Source organism: Carettochelys insculpta, chromosome 1 (genome assembly GCF_033958435.1).
Source record: "Carettochelys insculpta isolate YL-2023 chromosome 1, ASM3395843v1, whole genome shotgun sequence".
Classification (NCBI taxonomy): Eukaryota; Metazoa; Chordata; order Testudines; family Carettochelyidae; genus Carettochelys; species Carettochelys insculpta.
The window spans coordinates 293,292,007-293,317,377 of NC_134137.1; the positions used below are offsets into that span (position 1 = coordinate 293,292,007).

At 42.9% G+C, this 25,371-nt stretch overlaps 1 pseudogene; it reads right to left on the bottom strand.

The window, feature by feature from the left end:
- The window catches only part of LOC142017819 (plexin-C1-like), a 55,909-nt pseudogene extending 30,931 nt beyond the window's left edge, over positions 1-24,978 (bottom strand).
- Between the last annotated feature and the right edge of the window lie 393 nt (positions 24,979-25,371).

Here is a 25,371-nt window from a genome sequence, read left to right on the forward strand (position 1 = left end):
CCAGGGAATGCAGACACTTGTCTGGTGGGAACTGGACACCTTGCTCCCCAAAATGCCTGGGCTAATCATTACTATCCCAGGCAACACTGGGAAAAATATCCCAAAAAGTGGTGAATCTGGTGGGGACGTGGCACACTGGGATACCTACACGTGGTGCACCACATTTACATCAACACAAGCACTCCTGTTGAGTCCACAGAGCACCAACCTAAGCAGCCAACTATGCTCATGCAAGAGCAATATACAAACTTTAGCAACTGTACACTGACTTGGACCGACAAATCCTCCTTACTTTGGATCCACTGGGTACTTAAAAGTAGCTATTGGTATCTGGAAGACAGCAGCATCAGCATTCAGATTCAGAAAAGTACTGGGTAAGGAAAGAGCTATGCATTATGAGAGACCAGATCAGGTTATCTGGAGCTCAGCTGTGATAGGAGAGGGACAGAGAGCTGGGAATGGATCAGTGGCACAGTATGTGAGGGAGCCCCAACAAGGAGGCAAGGAAGGACACAAAGAAATGGATGAGAATGACTGGGAATCTTGTAGAGGGGAGCAAGCTTAGAAGGACAGTGACTGGCAATGGCTGAGAGCAAATGGCAGATTTCACAGAGTCAAGGTGGCATGACCCATTTTAAACATTTGAAGTTAATTTCAGAAAGAGGTTTGCAAAGCACATGGATTAGTGTACAGATAGATGCAGAACTGAAAATCTGTCACATTGTTACAAGTAACATTCATGCTGTTAAAGATCCCTTTTCACAATGTACATCACTTCACTCATAGCATAGCGAGTGGTATAGCTTGATGTACAAATTTATTACTATATGATTAAGTCAGTAAAGAACCTTTACCTAGCTTACCACTGTGTTAACCAAAGAGGCTTTTTGGTTTACTGTACTTTCTCTCTTTATTGTCTTGCAGTAATATGCTGGTTTCCTGGTGCACAAAGACTACCCTTTCTGAAGAAATCTGGCCTGACATCAAAGGTGCTGATCTAGTCATCTCCTCACTGAAGTCAATAGGAGCTGCAAGCATGCAGTACATTTGAAAATGAAGCAGCTCTTCAATAAGAAAAATAACCCAGATGTATAACATTCTTTTGCAGTGTGGAGGTGCTAATATTTTTATATATTTCAATTACACTCATTACAGAATACTTCAGTTAAGTACATGTGCACATTAAATACTATCCAGATGAAAGGTTTTATTCTGTTAATAAAAGTTTTGAAAGATTTAAGCGTAAAGAAGGGGAATTTATGCACCAACCTTTAATGGAAAAATATAAACACTTTTTTGTGTTCATGTATTTAAATGTGACAATGGCCGTGTCTACACGTGCCCCAAACTTCGAAATGGCCATGCAAATGGCCATTTCGAAGTTTACTAATGAAGCGCAGAAATGCATATTCAGCGCTTCATTAGCATGCGGGTGGCAGCGGCGCTTCAAAATTGATGTGCCTTGCCGCCGCGCGGCGCGCCCAGACGGGGCTCCTTTTCGAAAGGGCCCCGCCTACTTCGAAGTCCCCTTATTCCCGTGAGCTCATGGGAATAAGGGGACTTCGAAGTAGGCAGGGCCCTTTCAAAAAGGAGCCCCGTTTGGGAGCGCCGCTGCTGCCCGCATGCTAATGAAGCGCTGAATATGCATTTCAGCGCTTCATTAGTAAGCTTCGAAATGGCCATTTGCATGGCCATTTCAAAGTTTGGGGCACGTGTAGACATAGCCAAGATGTACACATTTTCACACAGAACACCAAATGGCCATTTCAAAGATTACTAATGAGGCACCAAAAGGCATATTCAGCGCCTTATTAGCATGCCGCCAACCACCGCTCTCTGAAATTGCTGTGTTTCACTGCCGTGCAGCTCGTCCAAACAGGGGTCTTTTGTCTATCTGCTGATAGGAATAAGTGGATTTCGAAGTTCGCAGGGTCCTTTCGAAAAGGACCCCCATCTGGACGAGCCGCATGGGGCAGTGAAACGCGGCGATTTTGAAGAGCCACGGCCGGCGGCATGATAATGAGGCACTGAATATGCATTTCAGCGCCTCATTAGTAATCTTCGAAAAGGCCATTTGCATGGCCATTTCGAAGTTTTGTTTCAGTGAGACGTAGCCCACCAGCTAAATCAATAGTGATCATTTTATCCCTTTAAGAATCAGGAGATAATACACTTCATTCAAATAAAAGGAAGAAGGATCTAAGAAATAAAGATTTATCATTAGGTAAAACTGCAGATGAGGATAAATTACTGCATACAGAACAAGTTGCATACTGCCTTGAAATAGCAGTATCTTTTATCTGTAGTACTTCTGGCACGTGATGAAGATGACTTAGGCTTTATCTACACTAGAATTAGTTGACAGCTGATACGCAATCTTCCATGGTAATGCAGATGTCATCTTTGAGTATATTGTTGTTGGTGCATATGTAGAAACTTAAATAAAAACATTTATTAAAAACACCTAAACCTTTTTTTCTAAAAAATTCACTTTTCATCCTCAATTTGCAAAACCGAAACCATTAGTAGGTTGCATATTACAGTAATTTGGATTCTTTAAAAAGCAGATTTTCTTTCTCTCCAACAGATGGAAACTTTGATGAGAGCTCTCCTGTTCACATACAGAAGATTTACTGATTAACTGCACTCATTTGTAAACTTCTCAAATAGAAAACCTGGAAGGTTCTACCCAGGTAACATACCTGACAAAAGAATACAGAAAACATAAGAACAGCCATGCTGGGTCAGACCAACAGTTCACCTAGTACTGTCTTCTGAGTACTGTCCCATATATGTGCAGATGGACAATGAATAGAACAGGTGGAGTGATCCATTCCCTGGGGTCCAGTTTCTAGCAGTCAGAGACATAAGCACCTCCCACAGTCTCGGGTGGCATTCGTGAGCATTTCAGCTAAAAGCTGTTGATGACTCTGACCTCCACATTGATGGACCTACCTTCCATCAACAACATAGTTTGGATAGAACACCTGTGCTGGGTCTGCAGAAGACAATTGGGATAGCACAAATTAAAAATTTCTAGGTTACTTTCCATCAGCATCTGCCTATTCCAACCCAGAAAAGTGGGTCTTCTACAGCAGTCTTCTAACATCAACACAAAACACACTAGATAGCATTAAAATTTACTGCAGTCTGTCAAACCTGCCCAAACAACTTAAAATAAAGCAACAAAATTAATAGCAAAAACAGGAGGTTGAGATACTTACAAAAACGTTCCCTACTGACTTAGAAGAAAACCATCTTAGCATTCTGCATAAAGAATAAGTCAATGGTTCTAATACAATGAACCCTAATTACTGAAAAGATTCAAGACTTTATTACTATTTTCATATACAAAACATGTCTATGGGTTGCATCTCCAAATCCAGGATACTCTCATTTGGCAACATCCACAGTCTGGCAGGACCATGGAAGCACCACGATCAGAGTGTTTCAGGGTCGGAACAGTGTCTGCGAGGCCTGGGCGAGGACCTAGTCCAGAGCGCCAATCTGCACAGCTGGGGCCAGCCTCTGGCAGCCTATATAGGGCCAGAGTGGGCTGGGGCCAGCATCTGGCAGCCTGGCCAGAGCTGGAGCAGCATTCAAGGTCACAGTGGCCTCCAGCATCCCTTCCGGGACCAAGACCTTCCTCCAATAGCTCAGATTGAACAGTGGCTGGAGCCTGAGCAGCGCCTGGCAGCCCAATGGGGGCTGGAGTGGGGCCCTGGGCATCGGGCTGGCACCAGGTTGCAAACAGCTGGGCTGGGACAGTTGGGATGGAAGCAGTGGATAGGGGTGGTGGTCTGGAGGACCAGAAGTAGGGGATATCCCCTGATCTGGCAAATTCCACTATTTGGGACAGGTCAGGTCCCAAGAGTGTGGGACCAGGGTGGTCCAACCTGAAGCATTAAAAAGAGGGTATCTGTCCAAAATTTAATACAACAAATGACCTTTTTTTTTTTAAACAGAAGAATTTGCTTTTCTCTCCAGGCCGACATAAATTTCACTGGGAGATCCTAAATTTCCAGAGGTTAACCCAGCCCCCAGAAGGCACGGAGCCCCTTCTCATATGACAGTAAACATGTCATTTATAGTTTGAGAGCTTCAAAAAATCCCCATATCATTGAAGACATATTTCTGGCTTGCCTACACTTAAAACACTACAGCTGCAGCTGAGCCACTGTAGCATTTCACTGTAGTCATTACCTACACGGATAGAAGGGATTCTCCTGTTGGCATAGATAGTTCACCTTGGCATTCAAAAGCAGTTATCAGAGTTGTTATAGAAAGATCCTGAGAATAGGATGGATGCAGAAGATCACCAATGAGGAATTATATAGAAGATACAGCCAAAAGAGAATCTGCTGCTACAACTATTCGCACACATTTGCAGAATGAATGATGAACACAAAATCAAGACCCTGGTATTCGGCATAGTGGATGGTTCGAATAGGAGAGGCAGACCCCACAGAGAATGGATAGATATAGTAGACTGGTGCGGAGCTAGTCTACAGAAACTAAGCCACTCTGCACTGCGTAGAGAAAGATGGAAGGAAATAGTGAGAGAGGAATCAGACACCAACGGGAGCTGAGCCCTTGGTTATTGATGATGATGATGAAGAGGGGGTAGCTAGGTCAACACTACCTAACCAGGGATGGGGGGCAGTGTCAGGGCATTAGGTCACCAGTGAGCTACACCAACGTAAATTCTTCATGTAGACCAGGCCTAGGTCAATTCTGAATAGAGCCCAAAATTATCAAACATTTAATTATGATTTTGTATCAAAGTTTAAAATACCAGACAATACCTTTGGCTTGAATAACACCAACCACAGTGTGGATCCTTCACAGACAAACATTCTTTACAGGAACCATATTTATTGCAGTTTGCAACCTGTATTCTTCTCACCTAAAAATACAGAAAGCAATAACTTACAGTGAATCATGCTAGCTCTGCTCAAAAGGGTAAATCAGTGTTTTCATGAACCCCCAAAAAGAATATTTTTTCTTCCCTTTTAAAAAAAATGTTCAGGAACCATGTGACACTTAAAAACAGGTAAGTGGTAGATATATATGGAGTTTCCTCATTAGCTAACTCATAAAGCAGAGCGCATTTTAGTTTGGAAAGATAGCTATTAGGTGGTAACTTGTAAAATATCCCATGTTATGATACAGGAATATTCCCTGGATACAGGGGAAATATTGTAGTAGCAAAGTGAATTATGTATAACACAAAGGGATATGTTTATAATGAATTTTCTAGTTTAGCAAAGAAAAGATTTTTCTGCGTTGAAAGTCAAATTTTAAATGGTGCAATGAGTGTGCATCCAAAAATGCACATGCAAAAATGAATCTACTCATGCACATAGATATTTGCACGTATGTATTGAGTAACTGCACAAGCAAACTAGTACACATGCACAGAATTATGAAACATGCATGAAAAATTCCATTTCAGTGTGCAAAAAGAGATTACTGTGGATTTGGGTATATTTGAAAATTTGTCCTAATATTCCAATTAAGTATTTACAAAATGAAGTAAAACAAATGAAAAATATGAAATTTATAAATGCTCAACATTCTCCGAATTCAGATATTTGCTTATATATTGTATTGTAGGCATTAAGATTGGTTTACTTTTGGTGGCTTTGCTCAGACCCTGGATCAACCCTTCTTCCAGATATTTACATCGGAACCCACTTTATCCCATCTGGGATAAGAGGAATTCAGATCAGCAGGGGAAACTTACTAGTGAATTTAAAAGGCTGTATTCAGGATCAGAAGACTCCTTTTATGAATGATCTTGCTAAGCCCATAAGCAAAGTTTTGGACAGGTGTTTGCTTCTGAAAGCAATAGTTTCACCACAGTAATTTGCTCTTCTAACAAAACTAAAGATCAGATTTCTTTTTCTGACGATCTATACTTATTTTTATAAAAGTAAACTTTTCCTCTTTGAGAGATTCTCCATCCTTGAAATTCAAGGGGTGTCCATCACAATTTGTAACAATTTTGTTGATTTTTATGATAAAAATATGATTTTCACTAGCACTGAATAGATTTAATCTTAAGGGAAAATATAAAGGTCATGGGTGAAATCCTGCCCCACTGAAATGAATGGGAGTTTTGTCATCGAGTTCAATAAGGCTAGGACATGGGTGTTCAACTTGCAGCTCCGGAACTGCATGTGGCTCTTTAAGGACTTCTTTGCAGCTCCCAATGCTATAATTGCAAAGTTAATTAAAAAAATAAAAGCCTGATTATTTTTGATAAACGCTGAATGCTTAAAAGCCCCAAAATGAACAACTCAGATCTAAACAACAGACAATATGTGATCTTGAAATGTTGGCTAGACTCTAGCGTCCTCCAGAGAGAGGAAAGGTTTGGGAGTGAAAGACAGGAAGACAGTAGGACAAACACACAAAGTGTGAGGAAATAGAATACGTAAAACATTTGTGAACGTCCTGCAGTAAATATGTACCACATTACAAATCATTGGTGTGTACACTGTTCGTAAAATTGGGGTTATAAAAATACTGTTTGATTTTATTTATTAAGGAGTGTCGCATATTCACACACATTGCAGCTCTTGATTTAGTAATTTTTTTTTCTACCAAATTGGAAAAAATGGCTCTTCTTGCTATTTTGGTTGCTGACCCCAGCTTATGATTTCGCACCCGTATCTCCAGTTAATACAATTCAACAGTACAGACTGCAAAGCCGATTACCAAACTCCACACATTTCGAGAACACACACTCTGGCTCAGAGAAGCTTATCCTCATAGAGTTTATGAGATCTGTTCATGAGCAGGTCTTCTCCTGTGCAACTTGAGCTTGACTCTGATTGGCTCCCAACACTGTGGTATCAGTCCAGCAAAACACTTAACCATGAGCTTAACTTTAATCATATGAATGCTCCCTGGATGGAGCCACACAAAAGCAAGTATTGGTTTAAGTCCCTTGCTGGATCAGGGCAAAAGTGCTTTGCACCATGTAGAATCGAGCCTGTTGTCAGTTCTGCAGGTCTAAAGCCAATTCAAGCAAAAGCTCCACTTATAAAATGACAGAAGACTCAAAGTGTTAAAACAGCAGTTAATTATTTAATCATTGTATCTAGAATCATACCAACCTCATCGACAGATGACAGATATATGTAGTCACTATCCACTGGGTCAAGCAGAAGTTTGGGAAAAACTGAAGTTTCTTCTTTAATTTCATACAAAATCTCTGGGCAGTTTGGTTCCATGTTGCTGTTAAGAACAGCCTAACAACATGAGATGTAAAATTATCCATTAAATCCCTTCATTAACAAGAAGACAGTTAACATTTTAACTATAAATCCTTTCCATGGTCTGACAATGGCTATATCATTAGATCACATAAGAGAACTTCTTCCAACTTGATTTCTTTACAAATGTGTTGGTTCTAATCATGCAGAAAGCTGAAGGAAAAGAACCAAATCTTCTGAAGCATAGAAAGTGGATATATTTTGTACTGAATCTGGACCATGGAGTCAGGTAGGTAATGTAATTTTATCAGTATTAAGTCATTAATGGACATGAACGTTAAACAAGGAGGAAAAGAGAGAGATAACTATACCGTATTATGTGTGTAGCAAATTCTATTGATAGAGTGAAGAGGCAGGGATCCACAATACAATTTAAGGGCTAAAATGTAAATCAGTACTTCCCAAATATTCCATGTCAGACGCCTCCTAACCCCTGTCTGGGCACACCCCCCTGGGAGCGACGGTCAGGAAGCAGGGCTGGGAGCAGGGTCATGGCTCCTAGTGGAAGTAGGGCACAGAGAGGTAAAGGGTTGAGTCTGGGGCCAGAGCTGTTGCCAGCCCAGGAGCAAGGGGCCCAGGGCAGGAGAGCGGTCATGTCCAGGACCAGAGCTGCAGCCAGGCAGTGATTGAGGCAGGCAGCTGGGGCCATGTACACAGTTGCAGCCAGGCCAAGAAGTAGGGACAGAGTCTCAGCCAGGAACGTTAACAGACGGCAGAACTGGAGCACTCCTTGCCTCTCCACCTCCTGCATGGGGCTGGCCTTGGCCCTCTGTGTCCACCCTAAAGGTTCTCCTGCACCCTGCTAGGGGAGTGCACCCCAGAGTTTCGAGGCCCACTGAAGTGGACAGATCTTATGCCTTCTTCTTTTCTCATAAGATGGAGAGTGGCCTCTGCCCTGCTGTATGCAGATGTTCAGACACCTCTACACATGGGTACTCAAAGGCAACGACTAGCTGCGTAGAAGTGCAACCCAAACCACAGCGCTCCCTGCAGCCCTTGACAGTACAGTTCTTGTGTGATTGTTGCTATAAGGGGCTTGACTCCCTGGGCCTCTGCTTCACAGGTGCCGCCCTCCAGAATGAGTTTCCACACCACAAAAAGAAAATTACACAAGTTATTTGTTGGCTTTGTCTCCAGTTACAGAAGTTGCTTTTCTCTGGGGCTTCTGAGGTTAATGAGGAAACTTGTGAGTAACTTCCCTTCCATACCTTATTCAACACAAATCCACAGGTCTCTACACCTCCACTCACTCAAAAGTAAAAAAAAAAGCAGAGGATCCATAGATATTTTAATGTCTCTGTTAATCAGCAAATTAACATCAATACAAAATTTTCTGAGTTCTATTTCTTATATCCACAAACAAGACTAAGCAATGGAGACACATTCATGGTCTTCAGTGAACTACAGAAAGATCACGTCCTTCAATTTTACACATTCATTATCAAATATTACTCTCTAGCACAGTGGAATCAAATGAGAAAGTTTTTCATTGTGTGTTCTATTCCTCTTCACCAGTCTGCTTAATACAAACAAAAAGAGCCATTCTTTGCAGTGTAGACAGGAAATATACCGTTACAGATCCTCAGAAAAAAATTCTAAAATAAATGACAGTTGCCTCCAGGGGTTGACAGAACTGAAAGGCTTCCTATCTCACTAAGGTTTTTTTTTTTCATTCAAAACCAGCAAAGGACAACTGCTCAGCAGCCTTGATAAAATGAGTTTAATCTTAGTTCCTAATAAGCAGATAGCCACATCAAACAGAAAAGTTGTTATTTTAAGAACAAATAGAGAAATCTAACAATATTTAGTCTCAACTGATAAACATATACTAACTGAATGTGGAATAGTAACAGACAGGTAGCCCTGTTAGTCCATATCCTAACAAAACAAACCAGCAGTCATGTAGCACTTTAAACACTAACAAAATAATTTATTAGATGATGAGCTTTTGAGGGGCAGACCCACTTCTTCAGATCTGGAAATAGAGCTGTACTGGAAATGGCATAATGGTTTTATAACATGGGCTACGTCTACACTAGCCCCAAACTTCGAAATGGCCATGCAAATGGCCATTTCAAAGTTTCCTAATGAAGTGCTGAAATGCATATTCAGCGCTTCATTAGCATGCGGGCGGCCGCGGCACTTCGAAATTGATGCGGTTCGCCGCTGCGCGGCTTGCCCCAATGGGGCTCCTTTTCGAAAGGACCCCGCCTACTTCAAAGTCCCCTTATTCCCATGAGCTGATGGGAATAAGGGGACTTCGAAATTGACGCGGCTCGCCGCTACGCGGCTCGTCCCGACGGGGCTCCTTTTCGAAAGGACCCCGCCTACTTCAAAGTCCCCTTATTCCCATCAGCTCATGGGAATAAGGGGACTTTGAAGTAGGCGGGGTCCTTTCAAAAAGGAGCCCCGTCAGGACGAGCCGCGCAGCGGCGAGACGCGTCAATTTCGAAGTGCCGTGGCCACCTGCATGCTAATGAAGCGCTGAATATGCATTTCAGCACTTCATTAGTAAACTTTGAAATGGCCATTTGCGTGGCCATTTCAAAGTTTGGGGCTAGCATAGACGCGGCCATGGAGATATAAAAAAAATTGAAAGAAAAACTGACAAATCAGATACATAAGACAGAAGGGCAGGCGGGGAGGGTCTCCACCAAGCATTCATAAAATTTAGTTACCCACTGGGAGAAGTAAAAAAAAAAAATCCAGTTTGACGGGGACAGATGAATACCCAGAAACCAGCTACTTTAAGACAAGCTGAAGAAGGTCAAAAACAGACCACCACCTATAGCACCCAGCTCAAACCCTGCAGTGCATCATCAACAACCTACACTGGAACATGATGCTACACACTGAGAGGCGGTAGGTAAGAGGCCGCTGTCTCCTACAGACAACCACTTAACCTCAGGAAAATTCTCACTAGTAACCACAGTCCATACCACAGAAATACTAATCCTGGAACTCTTCCTTGCAACAAACTCCTTTGTCAACTTTGTCCACATATTTATTCTTGAGACATCATCACTGGACCTAACCACATTAGTTACAGGATTAGGGGCTTAAACTCCTGCACCTTAACCAATGTTATTTATATATGCCATCATGTGCCAGCAATGCCCCTCTGCTGTGTATATTGGACAGACTGAACAATCACTTTGCCAAAAATGAATGGACGCAAAGCAGACATTAGGAATCTGAGTGCACATAAACCTGTCTGCAAGCATTTTAATGGAGTGAGCCATACTGTAGAAGACCTGAGAATATGCACCTTACAACAAAGAGACTTCAACATCAGATAACACAGGAAAACATGTGAACTGCAATTTATGCTCTAATTCAGTACTTTGACACTTGACATTAACAGAGACAGCAATTACCTTACACATTACAGAGAGCTTCCTCACCTTTGATATTCAAAGTGATCTCAGGCAGGACGCTTACCGTTGGTAATTCTCTCCCCTCATCCCTACGCTATACCCCCCCCCGACTCTTCTGCCCTATGTATCTGATTTGTCAGTTTTTCTTTCAATTTTTTTCATATCTCCATGTTATAAAACCGTCACGCCATTTCCAATACAGAGCTATCTCTGGGTATGAAGTGAGTCGGCCCAACAAAAGTTCATCACCTAATAAATTATTTTGTTAGTCTTTAAACCACTACATGACTGCTCTTTTGTTTTGTTAACTGAATGTGGTACAAAGACATTAAAGTCTGTACGTATTAGTTAATTAGTTAAATACAGTGATTTTTTATGCCAATACTTAGTACTAGCACCCCAACAACCCAGCCATAGGATTGGCTGGATACGGGGGAGCAGGGAGCTGGCTGAGTAGCTGCAACTTTTTTTTTCTTTTTACAAAAGCCACGGTTTAAATAGATTTAAACAGGACATATAATCTCATCTGGACATAGTTTTGTTTCCTGCACACCTCTGTCAGCAGGGGACTGTAACTAATGATTGCTCCTTTGAAGTTTTAGAAAGCGAAAGTAACAATAATGAAGTTTCTTTAAAATGCAAATGAAAAAGAACATAGAGATGCCTAGGTGATGCTATCAGTTTACTACACAACGTATAAAACTGAACACAGGAAACACTCATTAAAACACATTGGTGGGGGAGGGAGGAACTGTTCCACTAACCTTCAGTAACTGTCCATCTCTTGTCCCCAAAAACAATACTGTCTTGTTCAAAACTTCAGTGGCCAAAACAGCTGATAAATCAGAGTGAATCAAAGTAGGTGACTTTTTGACCGGTAATAACTGTGATTGCTGAAAATCAGACAAGAGAACATGTGAAAAAATATTGAACATATAATATTATTCAAGATATAATTTTAAAATATTAATTTGTGGAAAGCTGCTGGGTGCCCTCCCCTTATGGGCCTAATTCTGGATGTATTTCTATTCTCGAAAGGGTGTCAACACATATTTTTGGAAATGAAGACAGAGAGAGAGATGTCACTGATGCGTCTCTTGTTTTACACACACAACTGGACCTGTTTAGCCATTAACTTCAATACGATAAATATTTAGCCTAAAATCAAGCACTTAGTGAATATGTAAGGTTACCATAGCTCAACTTCTTTTTATTCAGGTATAAGTACTAAATAATTAGTCACATATAAACGTAGGGAAAGAAAGAATCAAAGCAGATACAGCCCTTTGTTCTTTGGTACACTATGGATAACTATGCAGATATGAAGCCTACTATTGATGTTACATCTCTAGTCAATTGTCTACATGTCCACTCCTGCTGTACCCATGTTGCAAAGATGCTCTGCTGTTTTTAATCTGTAATGTCTGGATCTGCCAAGACTTGCTGGCTCCCACTCCATACAATCCTCAGAGCGTCTTCATCAGGTCACACCTTCCAAGGAACCCTGAATCAGACCTGAAATATGTTCAGCTTCAGCAGCCTCTTAATGAATTCAGTTACCCAGGATACAGCAGGTATAGATTTAAACAAATAAGTATTGTTATTTTTTTCTTGCCAGAAAATGAAGTGCTTCACCCTTCCTTTTGGGTTTCCTGCTTTGCTGTAAAGGAAGCTGAAACTTATATCAGATATTGCAGGAACACAAGAATCAAGTGGTGTAATACACTGTGCGACATTGTAAACATTAAATAGGTTATTCCCTGCCTTTCCTATCCATTATAACTCTGTTACATATAAAATTACAGGTTCCACATTTAATTTAGATCTAGCTGCAACTTTTATGATAAAAATAGTCTAAAAATAAATACTGTAGAAAACTTTAAAAACTTAGTGAAGATATAATTATTACGTAATATTATAAAAATGCTTTAATAAATTACTCTGTTAAGAGGTTGGGCAAAAATATTGGTGTAAGATTTATACTACAAAGACAAAAAGCAATGTTTGATCCACTATGTCTAAACAAAATGTATCTCTGAGAATTTCAGTTCCAACTATCACCCACAATACGTTGTTGAAGATGACTTGTAAAATATATTAATTTATAGAAATGCATGGGCATAACAAAACTTAAGACAGTATCACTTCTGAATTTTTTTTAATACCGTGCAAAAAAAAGTACACTCTATTATTAATTGTATTATGTGATCCCCTAGGAACCAGAATCAGACGAGTTTGTGCTAAATGTTAGAGATAAACAAAGTCACAGACATTTCTTGTGCCAACTGGCTTATAGTGTAGAATCCCAAACTTGGATGCTATTCCCCAGAAGCAGATCCCTATACCTGCATGGCGTTTCAATGAAGTCAGGAAACTAACTAGTTCTCTTGAGAGACAGAATCATAAACAAAGGATGGGAAATAGACAGAATTAGCTTCCCTCCCACACCCCATCTTACAACTGGGAATTTTAGACAACTTACAATACCTCCAATGTTCATAGAGAGAACTTGTGACAGTGCATACATGTCCAGGGACTCAGCCACAAGACCATCATCTGATGTAGAAAGAATATTTTTCTGCAGCACAAATCCACGCTCAAAGATTTTCCTGTAACTTACTTTCAATTCAGTTGTAGAAAGCACATTGGGAAAACACTTGATTAACTTCAATATTAAAAATACACCTTTTTCAAGCATTTGGAAAAAAAAAACAAATTGTGATGCATCAGTGTAGAAAAGTCAATTTTGACCTTTCATTTTCATTTTTTAGCAGATCAGAGGATGACAAAGTTGAACAACTGGCCCACACAGTGAATTTTAATTAAGGCTGAAGAACAAGGAGATCACCAACTCTTCTAAGATTGGACTTCTGGGACCAACACGACTTTTTCAGGATGTGTTGTCCAAGAGTGAAATGAAGACCAGTTATTTTCAGTGTCTTGCAGAACTTGCACAGACAGACACTGGAAGGAAGGAGGAATCTCCTAGACATTGAAACACAAAAGTGGCTGAGTTTTACCTATCTACCAGTAAGCGAGCAATGCCCTTATTTTGCATCCTATCTGATTGATTGAAGAAGCAACTCTGAAAAGTTTGACAGAACATCACCACAGTTATTGCTAGATGGAAGGTCACAATAATATTAGGCTTAGGTGGATGGTGAAAGGGTGAATTGGTTTGGTGGGCCATCAAAACAAAAACTTGCTTTCCTTCTTTAACAGCCTATTTCCTATCTTGCGCCCCTCCCTTTGGGGTGCAGCTGCTGCTGTTCCTTTTAGCCGTCTCATCCTTTTTTTTTTTTAAATATGCATTTTTAACCTACCCTTTTTACTTACTGCACTGTAACTAACTGAGTTACAGCAGTGCAGGGTCTTCACAGGCTTTTACTTTTGTAAGTGCAACCAGCCTTGATTCAGCCATAAAATTTTACTTACAGTAGGAGCTTTCTCTATGCTTTGTTAGTCATACTTGTCCTCCCTTCCGTATTTCTCCATTCTAGAAAACTTCTAAGAACTAGTGGAACACAAGAAAGGTACCCAGAAAAGGCCATCCTGTCCAATCTGGCTGCTCTTTCCAGCTCTTAAATCCCACTTCTCTGCTTTGTTCTACACTCCTCAATCTCCTTCACTTTGACAAACCCGAGGTCGTCTGGATTAATTTAGACTGTTTCAAACACCTCAACTTGCAAAGTATCCTATTTATGACCCTTTGCATGAAATGTATTTACACGTGTGCTGTTTTACATATAGATTTCACATTCTTTTCCACTCAGAGTACAGCTGCAACTGCTAAATTCATGCCTCTATTTTCTGTCTTGATTTTAACTGTTTTAGATTGCAAAGTCTTTGAGAAAAGGACTGTTTTTCTATTTGTACAGCTTCAAACTTGATGATAGAGTCCCATATGGATACAAAACTGGTAATTGCATCCACATCTGCAAAACTTATTTGCATATATCCACACATGGGAATGCAAATACCCACAGATACAAAGCAGATATCTGCAGATTTGCAGGGTTCCATTTAATGAAGTACGATAAAGAGACATATTCTTAGCTAGAGTAAATGGACACAGCCACGCTAACTTCACTAGAGCTAGTGCCTTTTTTGTAGAAAGAGGAGACAGTACTCAGCCAACTCCCTGTCTCCAGACAGTCCCCTGGCTGGGGCTGATGAGGTACCAGTACTCAGTACTATCAAGGATCAGCACAAAAAAAGCACGAACAAGAACTGCACCCATTCACACCAATTGAGGAGCTGGCCCATAACTCTTCATTCCTTCTTGGCCCTGGTATGTGTAGCAAAACAGGCCCTATTTTATTGTTGGAATATATCAAGCAGGTACGAGACTCACTCACACTCTCTCTCTCTCTCTCCCCCCGCCCTTTAGTATGTGCATTCCCTTGCAATGATTAGTTAGCACACACTTTTCACCTAGGACAGTCACAAATAAATCTCAGAATAGAGCTTCTTGCTAAAGGTAAACTGATTCTAATTATTCGTCCGTAGGCTGAACCCCTCTAGTGCAGCATCCTTGGGACCTGACCAGCGCAGAACAAGATAATTTGCCAGGCCACAGGAGGTCAACATTGTCTAGCAGCGTTACCTACGCTTCCGCTGCTTACTGAGCTCTTAGAAGACATTTAGTGGTAAATTACAGCTACATTCAGCACAGAACTCTCAGGGCCAGGACTGGTCACTGTAAACAAACTTTAAGGGACCATGGGAAACTTGGCCACACCCATGATAAATGGTTGTCCAACCAACTAAAATCATGTTGGATTACTAATGTTGCCAGTCAAGAGAAGTTCAACCTGCAGAACAGTCATTGCTGACACTGTAAAATATCTTTAACAATTATTAACATGCAGATTTCCTCAAAGTAACATGAAATGCAGGAATCTGGCTAGAACACAGAGCCTATGCAAAATGTGTAGCTGTAAGGAACCAATGCAGAAGAATATTGTACATGCAGATCTAGGGGTGGAGGCAGAGTCCCCTTACTATGCTGTTACCCTGGGAGAGCAGCCTAGCTGCCCTGGGCATGTGAACAATGCCTGAAAAGGTAACTTAAGCAGCACATGAACAGATAAGGGGAAATCCAGGGTACTAACTGAATGAATAGTTATATAATCATGACTCAGAAAATTAGGGAACCTATGAAAACCCACGCTGCTGAGCAGTGAAATTTGACTTCATTGGACCAGGCACTGGTACCACATGACTTCCTTGGGGCTGTCTGCAGCCATTCCGGGGTCCCTGACTGCTGAAGGACTTAAGATCCACACTTCTTGCCATGTAGAGTTGGGAAATTTACTTTGGGGTACTGAGTGCTGATTACCTCAAATAAATATTTTTCAACCCACCTTGGTGTTGGGTGTTCTCTTTTCACTTGTGAACCTTGATCCTGTTTCCTGTCCCACTTGGACATTACAGTAGCAAACATTTGTGCAGTTCCATAACATTGTTTTTCCACTGAATACAAATTTTGGAGCAGTCCTCTCCTGATATAACTATCCTCTGATCTCCACAATTTCAAGGAACCTAATCCCTTCTTCAGCAGCTCCCTGACCTGCTCACAAATGTTTCAAGTAAAAATCAGGGACATAAAATCCTGTTTAAGTGGTTAACCAATTTAAAGGGTAGGTTTAAAGGATTAACTAATTAAAGGTGGGGGGCAGCTGGGGAGGCTGCTCCAGCCCAAGCTGGATTGGCCTCTTCAGCTACAACCATTCCTCCATCCATGGCATGTCAGGGACTGGGGCTGCTCTGGCCAGGATGGAGCGCTTCTTGCCCATTGCACGCCGGAGACCAAGGCTGCTCCAGCTGCTACCAGATACCCTTATTTGTGTAGGTTAACCAGTTAACCATTAACATCTCTGGCAAAAACATCTGATAAACCTAACGACTCAAGGCTGATGTTGCCTCTAATTTTTCCCATGCATCTGCGGAATGAATTTTACATGCACCAATTTGGAGGTGATATGTGGCAGGCGTGGAGCTGAGGGGTTGGGCATGTGGGACAGGGCTTTGGGATGGGGCTGAGTGTTGGAATGCAGGGGTTAAGGACTCTGGCTAGAGGTGTAGACTTTGGGATGGGGTTCAGAGCATGGGACTCTGCAGTGGGCTCAGGGATGGGACAGAGGGGCAGATGCAGGAGGTAAAAGCTCTTGCTGGCGGGTACAGGTTTTGGGGAGGGGCTGGGGATAAGGGATTTGTAGTGCAGGCTGTGCCAGGGCTGCAACAGGGAGAGACAACTCCCTGCAGCCTTCTCTCCCCATGGCAGCACCTGGGGGGGTGGGCAAAGGGATGTGCCTTGCCCTGCTGCAGCAGCTCTCTGACTGTGGGAGAGGCACCTCTCCCTCCCACGACTCTCAGTGCCTGCACGACCCTTGAAAAGCTGCTGCACAGCCACTCAGCTGCACAGCTTAAAGGGAACTCAGCCAAGGTAACTTCACAGAACTGACAAAGTGACAGAGTTGTGGAGGAGGGTACCAAGGTTAGTGTAGAGGAGGTTGCAGTACTGCTCTCCTTACTTCTGTGCTCCTGCTGATGGCAGCACTGCCTTCAGAGTTGGGCAGCTGGACAGCTCTGGCTACTGGCCAGGAGCTCAGCTCTGAAGGCCAGCAGCAGCACAGAAGTAAGGATGACATGGTATGGTATTGCCATCCCTAATTCTGTGATGTTCTCTGGCTGCCCAGCTCTGAAGACAGCAGTGCGGAAGCATGGGTGGCAGTAGTGCAACCACTCCCCTAAATAACTTGGCAACATCCACAGAAACTTTTTTGGGGTCAGGACCCCCAGCGTAACACATGCTGGCATCCCTGGTAAACCTATGTAGTATAGGGTAAAAGCACACAAAAGACCAGATTTCATGATACATTTTTCATTACTATGACTTTGGTATGGCCTTAGTAAATACCTGTGAGAATCTCAAATGACATATATTGGACACAGAAGCCTATATTCTTGTCAAATGGTAAACATAATGCTCTATCTGCTTTGAATGACAAGGCTACTACAAAACTAATACAAAACAGCATTTTGAAAACCTTAAGTGTTTTCTTAAAAGATTTTGACTCCTTGAGGGCAAGTTATAACAATATTTAAATACCTCATAGCTGTAAATTCATGGATGAAATTACATGCTGTGGGGATTTGGTCCAACTCTATTGACCTCCATACTTTTACTTCAACTGAGCAGCACCAATTTACACCAGCTAAGAATATCATCCCAGGCTTCTAATTGTGCAGTTAGGGGCTATATACTACAGTATCAGTCTACTAATTTCTTACCACTATATGGGAAAAAGTATCAAGATCACACTGTTATAATTATCTAGCAATGAATGACACAACTAAAAGCAGCCAAAGCTCTTATCCTTCAGCAGCCATTTAGATCTTAATATTTTATAACAGAAGCACCTTAACATACAATATGGCAAATGTTCCTCTTCACCTTGTAGACTCATGCTTAACTCAGAATTTTTCATTCAGGAATTTTTCTTGTAACAGTGCTCGATCCTTTTATTTTGTGACTGCTAACCTCAAGTCCAGGTTCTTAAAGTGGAGTGGTAACATCCTAAGCCACTCCTGCAGAAGATCTCTAATTTAAACTCTCACGATTTACAGAATCATATCTTCTAATCTATTATGCACAAAATACTCTCTCAGCAGGGCTTGATATTGCACTAGTTCTCATATGGCAGGCTCAAAGCTCATTGAAAGGAAAGGTTCCTTTTGACTTCCAAGATCATTGGAACAAGTACCTAGAATTCTTCGTGTATTTTTGCCAAGGAGCTCCCATTTTAGAATTTCAGACCTCCAAAGAATGCTCACTGATGTGCAGTCAAACTTCTTAAATGAAATTTCAGACTGAATTTGGTGATTTCACATTTGGAAAAGTATTCATTGATCTAAGACGAAAATATGCTCATATTCATATAATTTCTATTGCAGTGCCCATTATGACACATCTCAGCTGTACCAGTATCTGTAATCTGATATGCCCAAAATCAAGGCAACAGAAATTTGGATCAGAATAAAGCAAGTAGAAAAAAATATTACAAACTAAATAAATGAGGTATAATTCTGACCCCTCACGTACCTCAAAGTTAAATTTGGGAGTTGCTGGGAGTGCCACATCAGATAAATTGTATATATATTGATATAAATGTGCCAACCCAGGACAAAATGCCAGGTGAAAGCTGCACTGTATGAAATCAAAGCATAATTGGTCCAGTCTTATAAGCAAAAATGGAACATATGACCTAGTAACTATTGGAGTCATATACAGGTATTTTGAAATAAAGTTAGAGGAGACAGATTTTTTAAAAGTACTTTGTTTGGAATGCCATGCGCAAATCCATTGCTAAAACAAAAAACAATTTTCTTGGGCCACAGTAGCAATATTGTGTCAATCACACATGCTGACACACCCAAACAACCACAACCAGACCCACACTCTCTCTAGGTTCAGTCCAGTAAAGTATAAAAAGCCTATGCTTAATTTTAAGCAGGAATAGTTCCTTTCAAGTCACCAGGATTACTAGCATGCTTAAACTTAAACACGCGCTTAAGTGTTTTGCTAAAGCAGGGACAGAGTGTTCAGGTGGAATCTCAAACCCTTGTAGCAGGAAATGTAGGACCATAATTGACCCAATGTCCATGTCCCCCTAGAAATATAGATCCTTTACTTATCACTTCCAAATCACAAGGCAGAGACAACATTCAAGAAGTGCAAGCAGTGATGTGAATGTAAACAAGTAGGAGATTCCTATACAAGTCAGTCAGAAAAACATTGCTGTCATGAAGCTGTGGCACATCACTAATACATGCTCTTGCTGAGGGCTGCACTCCAATACAGTACCAAAAAGTAGCATCCTGAACCTCTACAAAAAGTCAACAAGATGCGTCTATACACACAGGCCTAGATCATACTAAATCACGGGTTTAGAATGTGATAAAGATAAAAAAAATGCAAATCCTGGTTAAGTATAAGCGTTACTGACATAAGGCAGGGTTATGTTCAGATAAGTCCATCACCCTGAAGAGTAGCTCAGAGCTCCAGTTCCTGCCAGTGGTAATAATATAATATATTCATGTTGCCAAGACTATTGCCCAGATAACAACTCTGGAATGTAAAGCATACACACTTCCCGCTATCTACTGCATTTCTATTCATCTTCTATGATGCACAGTTGATGTGCTCAGATATGGTGCTCCTGCATGCCCAAAAGCCCTTTCAATTTTTACAGGTTATTTGTAAGTTTTCCATACTGGATGATAACGTGCTATTTTTTCTGATTTTGAACCCACTCACAATTCTGACTCAAAAGGGTATCACATTATGCAAGTGAGCCACCTTTTTTGCGCGGCAAGGGCAGAAGAAGGCAAGTACAAATATCTGAAAGATGAAGCATGAAGGCATGAAGTAAGCACACACATTTTACATTTACCTATCATAGCCTTTCACGTAAAATTTTTTAAAACTGAATCACATTCGTTTTTGTGTCTTTCCTTCAAATGTGTATAAGGTACAATTAATTATAATAAAGAGAATATTATGTCTCCTTGGAGGTTGGTTTCATGACAATTAAGTCATGATGTAACAACATTCAGGAGTCACAATCTCACACAATGTTAAAATTATTTTACTGCCAGTGTAGGCAGGAATAAGTGAAGTTTAACACTATCATCTGGTCACAATTAACTCTAGAGTTCCAGTTAGTGACATACTAAATGAAGCCATCCCTGTCTATACTGACTGCAGATGTTAATCACAACTCCTTGTGGTCACACTCTAACACAACCTATTTTTTCAGTAGTTACGCCTTTTGAAAGATGGGGGTTGTTGCTGTAATAATGGGACTTTGCTTGTGATCTAAACCACACCTATACTTAAAACAACGAATGCTGCTCTTCCATATTTAGATACTTAGATGACATGGTGTTGATAGCCATATAAATAGACTCTAGTATTTGCACTGCCTTAGACCCATTTCCCTAAAAATCACAAAATACAATTATTTAGAATTTCTAGTATGTGAGCTGTGCCAAATATTTATTTAGGGTTTTTTTTTGTTTTTTGGGAGTGTCTGGATTGCTCTTGGAAGCTTATTATTATTCACTTTTCCCATGGATCGCTGATGATTTAAAAAAAAGTCATGTAAACACACTGAAAGGACCAGAATCAAACATCTGATTTCTAAATAACCATGGCTGGGGAAGGAGAGAGTTTTGATTACTTCCTTTAATTAAATCTACCATCAGTAACCAGAGCAATCAAAGTGACTTACTGACACCTGAAAACAGGATGAAATCCTGGCTCCATGGAAATCAAGGAAAGTTTTGTCACTGATTTCAATACACACAGGATTTCACCCACCTAATCATACAATTCTGTGTTGAAGGGGACAGATTTTTAACCTTATCTGATGTGCCCAGCTATTTTTAATACATTTTACACATGTATTGCAGCTTTTGTTTGTAAAGGTCTGAGTGCTCCCCTAATTGTGATTAGGGCAGCAACCTCTGCTTGTGCCACTTCCAAAATATTCCATCCATCACTGGACAAGGCTGCCCAATGGCGAAGGGACAGCAGGTTAAACTGCAGAATGCATGGTGTTGGAAGAGCTGCCAGAGATCAGTGCTCTTTTTCCCATTCCTTTGTCAGCCCTGCTCCACTGGCCACAGCCCCCAGAATACCCAAACTGTGCCAGCTCCCACAGAGCACAGGAGCCCTGCAGAAACAGTATTTCACGCTGCATTCATTTTTCTGCAATTTTCCCCATTGTTTACCAGAAAATATAGCAAGCCAGGGTTTGTCCCTCCTGCCTTCCAGTCTTATGTGGATCCCCAACCCCATTGATGTTAAAGTGACAGGCATGGGAGTGATAGAGCAGTTGCTGACCAGGGAATCTCCCCCCAGGATAATTCAAGCCTGGGTTAGAAGGCAGGGTTTGCCACTATGCTGTTAAAAAGCAAGGTCTCTATGGTGAAAAGTAGCAGCTGGCACCTTCTGTTGTTGTGCCCTGGCACTTAGGAAAATTTTTCTCACATCCACCCTGAACTGTCCTAACTGCAGTTTAAAACCATTGCTTCTTATCCTTTCATCAGAGGTTAAAAAAAAAGCAAATTTCCCCTCTTCCTTATAGCAACCTTTTCTGTATTTGGTTTTCAGTCTTCTTTTTTCCAGACTAAACAAACCCTAATAGCTGTCTCTGTGTCTCACTGGCCTTGGCCTGTGGATTCATTAGAGCAGGGCACATGCCTGATGGACCAGAAAGCCCTGGCCAATAGGCACTAGCATTAATAAGTAATAAATAATGTGAACAAGAGGTGGTCCCAGCGTACTTCAGAACAGCCATAAATGTAGTGGGCCACATTAATCTGTGAGGGCACTCTAATGATTCCAGGTGTAAGACCAGCATATGGCAGGATTGTGCCTAACATGTGAAACACTAACCATCATAGCTATTTATACTGACCCAGAGATGGGAGTGAAGCACATTGAGGTGGCAGGAGGAGAAAGAAAGCTGAGTGGAGGGACCACCCTTCATTTGAGATGTAATCTGAACACAGGGCTGCCAACCATCAGTAAATCTACATACAGTACAAAAAAAATTAGTCAAAATTGGACATCTCTGTAAAGTCCATAAAAAAATTTAGGTGTCTGTAAATTTTGTAAAAGTGCAATAAAATTTCAAAAAACAGCAATTGGAGGTTTTTCTTGTTTGTTTAGCCCAATGGATCAAGCAAGGTAACGTGAATCATGTGATCCACCTGATGTTATGCTCTACATTATCCTGCCTAGTTAGAGTCAGCACACTGGCAATGCTACTAACTAAATCAAAGTGCTTTAAACAGCATGTTGTTCTCGTGATGCATGAATGACAAGGATTACTTCTCACTTTTGGCCATGTATGTCGTCTTAATATAGTATAAAAATTATGCCCACAAAAAATTTGTCTGCCCATATTTTTTCCCATTTTGTTCGTAAATGACATTTCTGTGGGTTGGCAACCCTGCCTGAACTGGTCTCTCTCCCCAGCTTCGGCAGGGGAAGGACACTAGCTACCTCCAAGGCCAAGGAACACAGGGGGCTTCAAAAACCTCAGAGCCGGCTTCCGGGGCGCTGGCTCTAGCTCAGTATCCCCAGCCGCCCAGGGGCTGTGGGGCAGCCAGCAACATAGGCCAAGCGAAGGGGAGACTCACGCAATTGGGTTTCTCATTGATGACCCGTAATGGGTTGCACTCGCCGTTTGCCTGCGTCTTCTTCCTGACCAGCTTCTCCATCTCCCGAGTGTCGAAGAGGCACAGCGCGGTGCCGTCCCAGCGCCTGCCGGGCTGCTCGGCGCTGAAGACCCCGGCCCACAAAGCCGCCGGCTCCAGGAGGCTGGAAGAGAGCAACGTGCCGCGCTCGCCGCAGGCCAGGAGCAGCTCGCCGGCGAGGATGCCGACGTCGTCGGACTGGACGCGCAGCAGGGCCACGCGGGGGTGCGGCGGCACCGCCTGGCGGCGCTCGGGGGCGAAGGGGTAATAGGGGAAGCAGAGGAACTCGCCGCACAGGAAGGGGTCAGCGAAGAGCAGCGGCGTATCCTTCTGGCGCTTCAGCGCAGCCGCGTCCCCGCCGCTGAGGCGCAGGTCCCGCAAGCGGCGCAGTGTGAGCACCGTGTCGGCGTCCGAGGCGGTGGGCGTGCAGCCGAGCGACTGGCCGGGCAGCCAGTAGGTAGCGGCCAGCGCCAGGTAGCGATGCTTGTCGTTCGGCCTCGAGAAGGGCAGCCCGGCCGTGGAGCCGTGCGGCAGGCAGCTCACCACCTCCTTCTCGGTGGCCGCCACGCTCAGGTTGGACAGCCACCGCACCTGGCAGCTGCCGCCATGCGTGGTCCAGCCGGTGAGCAGGAGGCCCTCGCGCAGGTCGGGCAGCAGCAGCTTGTTGTGGGCGCCCTCCGGCTTCGTGCAGTTCTGCGTCTCCTCCAGCCTCAGCTGGGTGAGGCGCTGCGGGTGCAGCTGGTAGAGGCAGCTGCCGCCCGCCACCAGCAGGCTGTCCCCGGTGGCCGCCAGGTTGTCGATGGGTACCGTCAGTCGGAAGCTCGGCTGGCACGCCGCCAGCACGGCCCCCGCCAGGGCCAGCGGCAGGGGCAGGGGCAGGGGCAGGGGCAGGGGCAGCGCTCGCCTGCCCATGGCTCCGCGGCGCCTCTAGCTGCCTGCTGCCGGCGGCCGCCCCATGCCGTGCAGCGCAGCGCCGCGGGGCGGGAGAGGCGGTGCGTGGCTCAGCCCCGGCTGCGGAGATGGGAAGTTCCTCTGCCGGAGGCTGGGCCGGGCGTCTGGGTGGGGGCTTGGGCCTTGGTTTTTCGCTCTTGCGCAAGTTTCCGCCGCGAGCAGCGGTCCGCCCTGCGCCCTCTAGGAGCCGGGAGCCTGCGAGGTGGTAGCCACGTGCCCAGTTCTGCTCTTGGTGGCGCTGCACGATCGCCCCTGGGAGCCAAGAGCCGGCGGACTGTTGTCTGATTTAGTGCCTGCTTCTGCAATGTGCTGAGCACTTTGAACTCCTCCTGCCACAATGGATGTGCAGCACCTCACAGGACTGGGTCTTTAGACTGTATTCTCTTTGGCACCTACCATTTTCATCACGGACTCCGCAAAAGCAGAACCATCATATTGCCAGCTCAGCGAACAGGAACTACTCTGCATTTGCTGAATCCTAAGTAAAGAAATAATTATTTAAGAAAACAAATGTTTTATCAACTTCTGGAAGTTTCACTTCTTCTTCTGTAATGCTTATGGAGTAGTGTAAAGTAGCTTTAATGTAAATAAGAATCTGGCACCAAATTTGCAAACAGAAGGTGGAATGCAGATTTTAGCAGTTTAAACACAGACATTTTTTAAAAAGTCCATTTCCTTTCCCAAAGTGAAGTCTGCACCCTGCAGCAGTTATTGCTTAACACATTTTATTTTGCCCTGTATCTGAAGCAACACTCGTCACCAGCACTTTTCCAATTGCAACAGTCAGGGTCTGTTTGCACATCCAGAACCCCGAGCCTTTTGCACTACGCCACGGGCAGTGACTGAAATGGTGTGTACAGGTTTTGCACAATGCTGTGGAACAGAATTGCTACCATGTAGCACTTGCTTTTTAATACCACAAATGCTAAGCAAGGCAGGCTGCTTCTGGTGCTGCACACTTTTTGAAGATGTGCTTTTCTGCACAGGACTAGGTTCTTAGACAACATGTAAATTAAATAATGTTCAAACCAATCACGCTGAAATGTCTAAGCACAGGAGTCCACTTACTTGGCAAGACAACCCAAGCTGGACATATTACATTTGTGCTCTATCTGCTACATTGACTTCCAGTTTGTTTCTTAGTGCAACGCAAGTTCTTAAAATATAAAGCTCTACACAGTATAGGCGTTGGCTTATGTGATTTCCTGAAATGTAGGGTCAGTTGGAGACTTCTAACAGACCCCCAGTTTTAGGGCCATGGCCACAAGCTGAATCAGCAAAATTCCACAATGTGGAAGTTGCTCTTCTTGCTGAGTCACTAAAGCCCAAGGTTTCTAGCTTTCAGGGCACAGCTCCGGAGTGACTGGTGAAGGGGCACATGGGCCATTGGCCATGTGACACTCCTTTCCAGCCTAGGGAAGGGTTGAGACAACCCCCTTCCCCCCACAAGACCTGCCTGTCCCACCCCATTCCTCCTGCTCCTAACC